Source organism: Spermophilus citellus, assembly GCF_964194105.1.
Source record: "Spermophilus citellus genome assembly, chromosome: 1".
NCBI lineage: Eukaryota > Metazoa > Chordata > Mammalia > Rodentia > Sciuridae > Spermophilus > Spermophilus citellus.
In genome coordinates, this window is record NC_138182.1 from 249,934,864 (window position 1) to 249,946,884 (window position 12,021).

At 30.8% G+C, this 12,021-nt stretch overlaps 1 protein-coding gene across 1 annotated transcript in view; it reads left to right on the top strand.

Moving 5' to 3' along the window:
- HCN1 (hyperpolarization activated cyclic nucleotide gated potassium channel 1) overlaps positions 1-12,021 on the top strand; it is a 376,109-nt gene that overhangs the window by 283,716 nt on the left and 80,372 nt on the right. The gene's annotated exons all lie outside the window — the stretch shown is intronic.

Consider the following 12,021-nt stretch of genomic DNA (forward strand, 5'->3'; position numbering starts at 1 on the left):
TGCCTGTAATTCCAACAACTAGGGAAGATGAGGTAGTAGAATCAGAAGTTCATAGCCAGTCTCAGCAACTTTGCAAGGCCCCTACCAACTCAGTGAGATACTGAAAACAAAAAACCAAGAGTATATCAATAACTATTCAAATACTCATCAATAAAAAAGAAAAAAATTTTACCCACATATGAAACACATAAACATATCTTGAAAGAATCATGCTTACAGGAGAAAAAAAGCCATATGCATAACATTAAATACTATGTTACTATATTCATATGGAACTCTAGAATAGAAAAATCAAGACTGACAGAAAACAGAACAGTGGTTTCCTGGGACCAGGAGTAAAACTTGGTAATGACTGCCTGTGGAAATGTTCACTTCAAAATGTGTGTGGACTTTTATATAGAAATTGTACTTACATAAGTCTGTGAAGAAAAAAAGCAAATTCAATAATATTTGCTGATAGAAGTGTGTATGAGAGAAAGAAATATGGCAATACAACATCTGCAATGTTTCTGGTGTCAGCTACTGATAGAAAGTCATCATTATCTGATATGCAGAAAACCATGGTAAAATGGATTTTGGTGATCGATTTTGGCATTGGATGTGGTACTGTGAGACCCTTATTAAAACCAATTATTCTGTATAATTAATATTCACTAATAAAAATGACAAAGAAAAAAATAGCAAAAACTGGCAAGTCAAGTTTTTTTAGATCCTGCAAATTAAGCAAAAGTTTGCAAAAATCAAGTGGAGTTGGTAATTAGGCAGTTGGATATATGAGTCTTGGTTGAATGGTAAAGTCTAGCCTAAAGATAATCTTTTAGTATTTATCAGAATATACATAGGAATAAAAGTCAGAAAACTAGAAAGGAAATGTATACCTACAAATGTATAATTCTAAAATTCTATCATGTATCATTTATCCAAATGTTCATAAACTATTCCATCCCTTCCACCAACTTAACTGTAATGGTGTATTATTTTTTCCTATCATTTTCATATCGCCTTGCTAAACACTTGGCCAGAAATATGCTCATTTACAGTGACTATCGATTGAATGTATCTCCTTGAGATCATTCAGCATGGAGAAGATTTTTTTTTTTTAAAGTAGATCAAACGAGTATCATTATCAGTTGAATTTCAGAAATCATTTCTAGATTGGGACCATATAATACTTAACAATTGAAATAGAATCTTTTCTTGTTATAAAAGTTTAACAAAACAATCTTGTTGATTTTTAACAACAGTGTGAAACTTATCCCTTTTTATGGTTGAGTGGAACAGGTCTGGAGATCCCTTTGCAATACTGTTATCTACCTTGGGTCCTAATAGTTTTAGTAAGCAGCTACTTTCAACTATTAAGATGTTTACCTGGCAAACTTATTTGGTTTTTCCCTGATGAATGGTGCTAATGTTAATATGTCACCTTTAACTTTATACTAGTTAGAATGGAAGTTCTTTGCCTTTCTTCTCTACTTCAGGAAGTATATTCCGGAACCTAGTATGATAGCTTTTTTAAAAATGAAAAATCAGTCCAATTTTAGACTTAAATCAACAAGTGACTGTTAGTTTCAAACTGTCTCAGCTGTAAAAGTTTGGATCCTTTTTCATTCATGAGTTCCTGTGAGTGATTTTCTGAAAATGTCCCCTTTCTCTTGGTAACTTTGTACATAAAAGTTTCAGTGCTGTGCTGACTTGCCATCAAATTCAAAGCAATGTTAATATGTACTAATAAAATACAGTTAAAACTATTATCATTCAATCTGTCTTACATACATAAACATGTATTCAGAAGGCCAAATTTCCATATGTTGATATGCAAATGTACAAAATCTATGTGTGTGTATCTATTTTGAAATCATTCACTAGTATTCTCTAATATGGATCTTATTTAAGACTCATTTTGAACTTAGATTGAAAGAGTATGCTTTTCTTTCCCTTCTGAAGGGTTATACTTAGCATAGTCTTCTAATAATACCTTGGTACTCTTTGGCAGGTAGCTACCAACGATTCTTATAGTACTTATTATAATGTACTTATTATAATGCACCCTGCTGTATTAATACAGGAATATAAATTGTTTCATGGCAAGACTGACAAATGATCAATACTCTAATGTGAAGCACAGATTGTGACTAATTGTGTTAGTACATGGGTATGCTACTCCATTGCTTCCTAATTCCACATTATGTCAAACTTGATAAGCCATTTAAATATTATTTTATATTATGTACATAAAGAAAATTGTAATTTTAACTTGCACAGAAGGAATATCTTCATTAGATTTTTTGTTTTTGATAAACTAATTAATTAACCTAAAGAAGGGTAAAAGCTAAGCAGTGACAAAGCTTTTTTTTTTTTATCAAGCATTTCTTCATCATGGTAATTTTCTGATGGGTCATTAATTCATTGTCTTCTTTTAATTATTTTCCAAATGATATTTACTCTTAGCAATCAATTGTGTATATCCTCAGATATTTAGTTGATTTAAATTTGAAAACTCATGAACAATGAAATAGAAACAGTCATATTAAAAACAATCTAGAGATACTTACTAATGGAAACCAAGCTAATAGTAATGCAAAAAAAAATATTTTGACCAAAATTACTGAAGAAGAATGAATTATATTAAACAATACCCCGTTCAAGCTTCTAATCTACTTAGTGCACACATATACAGGGATTATGTAATTTATAGTCCATCATTAAAAGTTTAAAAAATTGGGGTTATACAAAGATGATACTGAAAACACACTGTGTTTTAAATTTCTATTTCAGTGTGAATATATATTAACAATGGAAATTCAACATGACTTTTCATTAAAGAATTAATGCACATATATATGCCCATTAAAAAGCACACACACAAATATACACATTCATACACAAAGGAGTTAATAAGAAAATAATCAATGTACCCAAATTTTAAAAATGTTTATACCATTTAAATCATACTTAATTTGCCCAAATTATTACTCTAAAAGTAATAATCATGTGGACAGTAAGGTAATAAGTGTAAATGAATCTTTAAAAGTATTTTTTGAGAAAGGGAAGAAAAATGGGTGATAGGTAGTAGTCATTTTGGAGACATGAATACCATCCATTGCATAAAAATACAAAGAGAGTGAAACTGTATTACCTGGGTCAAATACTGGCTTCAGCATTAACTAGTTGTGTGACTTTGCACAAGTTATTTAAATTTTTGTGTCTCAGTTTCATTATCTATAGAGTTTTGATAATTTTAACAATCTCCTAAAGCAGTTATGATGATAAAATGAGTAAGTATGAGTATTTAGCTAAGTGTCTGGAAAATAATATTTAGTATACAAGTGTTAAATATCATTATGATTATGGCTATAATTGTTTTAGTTGGGCAAGTGAATATATTAATAAACTTGGTATACACACATAATGTAATAGTATTCAGCCATATACAGAGTGGTATCCTGTAGTTTTGTAACAAAATAGGTGAACCTGGAGGACATTATATTAAATGAAATAAGGCAAATTCAGAAAGACAAATACTGCATGAACTCACTCATATGTTGAATCTAAAAGCGCTTATCTCAAATAAGTAGAGTCACATAATGCTTACCATAGATGGAGGAGGGTTAGTAGGAAGGAAGATGAGGAGAAGTTGATCATGACCAAGACATAAAGTTAGAGAAGAGAAATATGTTCTCTTGAACAGTAGGCTGACTATAATTAATATATTTTATACTTCAAAACAGTAGAAGAGGGGATTTTAAGTGTTCTCATCACCAATCAATAATATCTGAAGTGGTAGATATGCTAATTATATTGATTTGATTATTACATAATGCACATGTGTTTCAGAAAATCTCTCTGTACCCCAAAATATTTACAATTATTATTTATCAGTTAAAGTAAATTAAAAATTAAAAAAACAATAAATGTACACTATTTGACCAGAGACAATATATACAGTTGAGGATAAGATAGCAATGAGAGGAGATGCTGGTATATCTGGGGAACCATAAGGAGAGCATATTCAAACACAAAGGGAATATTAGCCGCAAATGAGAGAGGAGATGACTCTTCAAAAGGGAAAGAGGGAAAGAAATGAAAAAATTAGGTGTATCTATGAGTTGGTAGATGTTTTTGTGTGAAAGTTCTTTCTTTTGAAATAAAGTCATTATCTGTGAGTAAAAGAAATTGTAGGGGGAAGGAAAAAAGGAATATTAAAATAGCATACTATGTTTTAAATGGTCCTTTAGAAAAAAAAATGAAGTAGTGATTAGGTTACCATGGTAGGGATGTTATATCAATTTGTACTCTTGCTCAATTAAACAACAAAATATTTTTCTTTCTTTCTTTTTTTTTTTTTTGGAGGGAAAGGTAGGGGGCAGGGGATTAACAAAATATTTTTACACACACACACACACACACACACACACCAAGATAAACTACAGTAATAAAGATCAAAGTTGTTTAGAGAAACACTCTGAAGAACTGTTAAAATATTCAAGCATATTTTAACTCTATCATAATGGTTATAAGGACTGCGTTTGTTTCTAGGAATCATCTATCCCCTTGTATTCTATAATTACAAATAAGTTAATTTTCTAAGGATGCTTTATATGGACAATTTACTTGCTCAGTAATTAAGCATTTTCTTCTAATTGCTAAATCCACTAACCTCTCATTATTACAATTTCTTCAAGTACTTGTTTAGTTAAGTTAAATTAAGCAATATCAAACTGACATTTTGAAAACAATGCTCAACTTTGTCATTTTCAAGCAGAGATATAATATTAATGATTATTAATTAACTATGGGCTACTGTAGATAGTATAAACAGTTTCCAAATTTTTATTTTTAAATAGATGAAAGTAAAATTCTTCACAAATATCTGAATAGACAGTTTATTTTCATAAATAAGAGAGCAAATAGCTGTTTACTTTCAAAGATATCATTCTGGATGGGAGAACAAATTTAAGCTTATAATTTATGCGAGGAGTTTCTCAACCCATTAAGTTGTATTTCTGATGATAGGCATAACAGTTGCTTACCACATACAATAAATTTTTTTTAAAAAAGGCATCCCTATCTTGAGAGCTAAGTATTCACTCCCCTAGTGAGAAATGTATGTTTCATTACCAAGCTATGCAAAAAAAAGAAAGATGATAAAATGGAAATATTTAACTTAAGCATTTGCTAAAACAAAATATTTGCTTTTCTTCATTTGTGATTTTCCTTTATTTCGTCCATTTAATTCATCAGTGATCAAATTCAAGTACAAAATCTTTATTACTATAAGATTTACCCTACAATGACTATACATCTTAAAAATTGTTTACAAAGTAACCATGTATCTATTTTTAATAAAAGAAAAATTTCTAAGTAAGAATTGGTAATGAATTGACAATATTGCTATGTTGATAACATGGTTCTTACAAATGATCCCATCTTGCTGAAAAAATTTGAAGATAATATTTGATAAATTGTGTTACATATAATCTAATTTTTTAACATTAAAAACTACTTTTTACTTTTAAGGTCATGACTTTAATCAGCATTACTAAAAATATCCCTGTTAAAAAATTAGATAAATCAGTCGTAAATCCTGTGATGATCTTTTTAAATATAACAAAGTAATCCATGGTTGATTGGTCTTTAAGAAAATGTTGAATATTTCATTTTTGACTATTAAAATTACATTTAAAACCTATTTTATATAATTATTTAAATGTAAAATTTACAGAAATTTTATGCTATTAGAAAAATATCATTTTAGTCACCATTTTGATAACTGTGTTTGTACTGAACATGAGGCATGTGTTTAAAATTCAACTAGATTTTTATCTTTTTTATTTAATGATTTTTCAGTAATTACCTCTATTAAGTATATAGTATATACAGATACACTCCATGCATTATCACTGACTCTCAATGCATGGAGTATATTAGATATCATTTCATATAGATATATAAGAAAACATTAAAAAATAATGTGTGTGTGTGTATGTGTGTGTGTGTATATATATATATATATATATATATATTCAAAATCAAAAACCCAGTGGATATAACAGAAAAAAATGTTGAGGTACAACTGATTCCAACTCTCATGGGTGTTTTACAATACCAAGGCGTATCAATCCTGTCAATTGATACACAGAAAAGTATAGACAGCCTTGAAATCATAAACATTTTAATTTCATATTTTTTTGGCAGATGCCCTTTTATCTGCTTCTGTAAATTTTGCATGATCCAGAACAAGTTTGAAGTAATTCTATTTTAGCTAATATAGCTTACTCACAAATAGCGAATTAATGGAATATTTATATATAATTTGAAAATGAAAATTGATTCCATTATTGACCAAAAAAGTATCTCAATTCACAATAAAAATATAGTTTTAAGAAACATTTCATGAGAATAATATTTACCTTGGTAAGACTTTTACTAATGTGAAGTAGTGAAGGCACCAAAAAGTGCTTGTATATTAACAACCTCCAGGTGACAACACAAGGGTTATATAGTGTATCTTTCTTTTTCTATTTTTGTCTATTTTTCAATTTAAAAAATTTTTGAGATGCATGTCAGAAATTCAAAATACATAGCCTTTGTAATATTCAGGAAAAAGCTTTTATATCAGTCTAATGTCACCTAGATTAAGTGTAATACTATATTTAATAATGTAAAATATTATATATATATATTATTACATTAACTTGTATGTAATACAATATATAAATATCAATTAAATTACATAATACTTATATGGCCATAAGACTAAATAGTATATTCAGAAGTATATTATAAAAATAACTGTCACCAAATATTATGAAAAAAATAGAGTAACTGACTTTTGGATAAGATGTTATAGGTTTTGAAACTTATTACACATACATGTATATATGTATATGTCAATATACAGATATATATCAGATAAATATGATATCCACTTGGTAACAATAATATTGAATATAATATTGAAACATAATTTAGTCATGCTGTTAAAGCATTATTAAATTTATATTTAATCATAGTCTCATAGTATGTATATAAATACATTATGAATTAACTCATAAATTATATTTTTAAAAAAGCTTGAAGTTAAAAATAATTGAGAAGTTATTAATAGATTCGTTATTTGAAGTACTGCTATTTGCCCAACATTTTATTAGAGTAAAACTAATTTTTTGTTCAATGAGATTTCCTCTGTGTCAAGATCATTGTACTGTCATGTGTAACTAATTAAAACAAATTTTAAAAATTTTAAAAAATACCTTTAGGAATTTAGTGTTTATATATGATAATATTAATTTTTAAAAGTATATTCTTAAACATCAGTTATAAAACTGTTAAAGTTTTAGCTAAACAGGCCATTATAATGTATTATTTTTAATACTAGTGCACAAATAATGAATTGACCTTTGAAATAAAAAGTATGAATTAAATATACCCAGAGGTGTATTTATTGTTTTCTCTGAAGTCTGCAAGGCACACTGGCAAGGTGGTTGTGTTTTAAAGGCAGCTGTCTCATCATTCATTCTTGTTTCTGGGATCATCTGGAGTCTCTCACTCCATAAAATATAGAAGAGTGCTGAAATGAGGTATCAGCACAGTTTGGGTCACAAGAGATGAGACTTTGATAGTCCCAATTTACCCAAGGAATCTGCACAGGTTGAGTGCACTGTGCGCATGGGATACGTGTAAAACTGTCTTGAGAAATCATGAAGCAGGTTACCATCCAGTAGCTCCATGCTTCCTGAGAGAAAAAGTTAATTTCTTACGTGTCATATTTTATAGATTTGAGGTCTGGGCTGAGAATCTTGGAATTTCATCAGTTTGAACAGTAACTATATATAATATACTGTTTTTCATTTTTATGAAATCCTGTAGGAAAATTTCTAAATAAAACTCAGTGTCTATTAACTGGGATATGGAAGCTGAAAGAAGTGATACTAATTGTAATAAAACTAATTGTACAAGAAATATGAGGGTTTTAAAAGCCCGAGAAACAAAAGTAATGCAATCAAATGCTCCATTTGGCATTGTGGTCAATACTTACATGGTTGGAAAATATAAGTAGTTTATGGGTGTGGAAATTTCAGTTAGAAGTGCAAAGTCATAATCTACTTTTACAGCATTAAAGTAGAAATAATAAGTTAGAAAGTGGAAGAGAAGGAAGAGACTTGTTACTTTCATTATAAACTGTTTAAAGTTCTCTGGAAATAAATATACTACATGGAATTACAAAGGAAGCTGGGCATGGTGGCACACCCCAGTAATCCCAGTGACTCAGGGGTCTAAGGCAGGAGAATAGCAAGTTCAAAGCTAGCCTCAGCAAATTAGCAAGGCCCTAGGTAACTTAGACATACCCTGTCTCAGATAGATAGATAGATAGATAGATAGATAGATAGATAGATAGATAGATAGATAGATGATAGATAGATAGATAGATAGATAGATAGATAGATGGACTGGGGAAGTGGCTGAGTTGTTAAGTGCCCCTGGGTTCATTCCCCGGTACCAAAAAAAAAAAAAAAATACAAAGGAAGGTAGGGAAGAATTAATACCAGAGACACAATTATAGCATGAAAAAGGAAGATCTGAGAGACTATACATGGCCAAAAAATTGGGAAATTTTTGACAAAAAGTCAATAAATGATGCCTGTCATAAATCTGTATAAGAAACAGACACAGAAGAATATTGGGTCAGACTGACCAATTTGAGAATGGACGATAGTTAGAAACACACATTAGATCATTTTTAATACCGTGTGATGCATTATTTTATATATTTATCAATTATTCAGAAAATGAAAAAGTAAAAATATTACAGAATTTTAAATGGTAATTGTTTTATGGTCCCTTGGGCTCTGAGGGGCTGTACTTTTGTACTTTCGATCTCCTGTTTAAGAAAGAAATTTATATGCATCTCTCCTTTTAAATATCTATTTAACAGTGACTATTGAATGTATCAAATAATCTTTTGTACATGCTTTGTGACTACATTCTATTTTTTTTCTTTTCTTTTCTTTTTTTTTTTTTTTTTTTTTTTTTAACTTTTCCAGTTTGTGTATAACTTCAAGCATCTGGTTTGTTTCATTTTCCAGCTACCACTAGGTGTCATCTTCAAAAAAGTAGTTTGTATTGTTAGTTTTTCATATCACATGGAAATGAGACTTCCATTTACTTTTGCAAGTCCTGTGAGGTTTGAAGGAAACAGGAAGAAATAGCACCCTGTTTTTTTAAGTATTTTATCCTAACAAAGATTTCTACCTCAATTCCAAATTAGTGGGCACTGTCCAGTGCCTCTTTTCTTAGAATACATACCTTTTGATCATTCCCCTTGACATTTTAGGTTCTGCTCATTATGTTTTCTGGTTATGCTCTCAGGTACTCATGATAATTATCAGTACTCTAAACTTGATCAGCTTCTGTGGCCCAACTGCTTTCCCATGCTACTTCCAGTTTCTGACTCTTTTCTCCTCATCTGACACAGTGTCCCTTAGTGCTCCCTTAGTCATTGATGACGTACATATTTCCTCCTCTGAGTGCCTGACCTACATATAAGCATGAGGATGTGCCATGAGCATTTTATACTTAACTTGCCAAAAACTGAATTTATTTTTTTCCTAGTCTGACTACAATGTGCTTCCTGATGTCCTAAGATAACACTATACATGGCATGTAGCAGTGATTTGAAATTTCAGTGTATGGAGGGCCTGTTAGGACACAGACTGCTGTGTCCCAAATGTAAAGTTTCTGATTCATTGGGTCTGGGTTGGAGACTATGAAGGATTGTGCATTTCTAACAAGTTCCAGAGGGAACTGGTGGCTTGACAACTGTTGAAAAACCATTATCACACAGAAATCGTTTCATATTTGTTAGATCAATAATTACTATGCATTAACAAATGGTTAAAATAAGTAATATATACTCAAAAGTCAAATCTAGCATTAGAAATTTTCACAGAAGTTTGCAACTTTGATCTGAAAGAACAAGGAAGATCATTGGATCTAACACCCTCTCATAGGTTAGTAAACCAGGTGTAGAGGTGAAATGACTTATGTGAGGAAAAATAACTAGACCCAATTTACCCTGTTTTTCTATAAAACTAAAATAGTTTCTATTTAGCCATTCAGGGATTATGTTTCCAATTCCAGAGATGAATGTTGAATAGATTATATTTTCCCTATATGAGTGGGCCTCCAAATGAATAAAAAAACTACTAAGTTTTAGTCCGCCTCTCCATATTCTTGAGCTGCACGGCAAAGGAAGGAGGAATGTAAAACATAGTATATCAGTTAAATTTACAGATTTTACTATTCCAAGCAGTTGGGCAAAGCAGTGTGTTGTGGAAAGGAAGCAGAGATTTTTGTATTTGATCCCAAAGAAAGGCGAATCCTTCATTAGGACTGAAACACGTACAAGGAGGTATACCAGTGAATATCAGAATTTTTGCAGTTCTGAAATCTTAAGCTGTTTTGTTGTTTTCCCAAGATTAGATATTTGCAGGAGTCACCAGACTCCACAGAGTATACTCCCAAGACATGTTTATTTAAAGTCAAAGAACAAAATGGAGCAAGAGAAAGAATAGAGATAAGCATTCAGGCCCAAGAGTCTTCAGTTTCCTGTGGGCCCAATCTTGGGGCAACAGGAATATGCTGTCTGAGTCTCTCTCATGAGCAGCTAAGGTCTCTGCAAATAATCTTGGCTCAGCTATGTTCTCTGCAAAGAGATCCCAAATGTGGCTCACTGTAGATCTTCAGTTAAGCCAATCTAAGCAAGCCTCGTGAACTAGTTGCAAATTATTAGCACAGAAGCAAACCTTGGGGGTCTCCAGTAGAGTTTCAGACTCTAAACATGTGTTACATATCCCACTGACATCCTTTTTGGCCAAGCGTACGAACCCAATACATAGATATTTCCATAAATAAAGACAGAGCTTTTCTAATACAGTTACATATCAACTTTATCTTGTATTGTAGGCTTATAGATAAAGTCACTGAAACAATTTTATATGGAGCAGCTGCATGAGAAGCTAGGCAGACAAAATCCCGGGTTCTAGAAGTAGGCTACCAAAACTAGATAGATGTATGTCTTTTGAGCTCTCCAGGGAAAATTAATGCATTTTTTCAAGTATTTACTAGAAACTACTTATATACAATGGCAGTGATGCTTTGGTGCCTAAATTCAAATTGCTGTATTATAATCTAGTTGCTTCTAAGAGATACATGGGATTTCCAGCTTTAAATACTAGGGCAACAGTATGGTTACCAAATCAAGTCTTGTGATAAAGTGATATTTTTTTCGAGAGTTCTATTCTTCAAAAAGGAATTTTCAAACAATATGTTTTTTTTAAGTGAAAGAAAAATTTGTAGGAAGAAATTGAAGAAATACAATATAGTATGTTGATTTTTGTCATTTCCCAGTTACCAATTACCAATTAGAATAGTCATGGACAAAGAATCAAGAGCCCTAAGTCTTTTAGCCAAAGCTCTGTTATCAAGAAAAGATCTTAGATATTTTTCCATATAAAATATATTAATTGTGTTCTATTTATAGGAATACTCATTACAGTATCTTCATCCAGTTTTATTACAGACTTTTAAATTTTTCCTCCATTCTATCATTAGTAATTTTTAGGTTTACATTCCTTGTTTTCAAAGTGTGGCCTTATGACTGTCTGCAGTAGAAAGACCTAGGGAATATTTCTCAAACTTTAACGTGTATATGATCTACTTGGGGATTTTTTTAAAGATTTAGATTCTGATTACGTATATCTGGGGTAAGGTCTGAAATTCTTCTCTTCATGTAAGCTCCTAGGTAATACCCATTCTTCTATGATCCTGTGTGTTTAGCAAAGATGTTACCTTTTTAAAGATTGTGTACGTGCCTGTGTGTGTAAATATGAACAGGTCTGTCCGCCATTGATCTCAATCTCTGAGTTTAGGCCTGAAGATTTGCCTTCCCCCAAAGAAACCCCTCCCCAAGTCATATAAACTATCAAGTTTAAGAACTAATTTCTTGAATAAAATATCTAA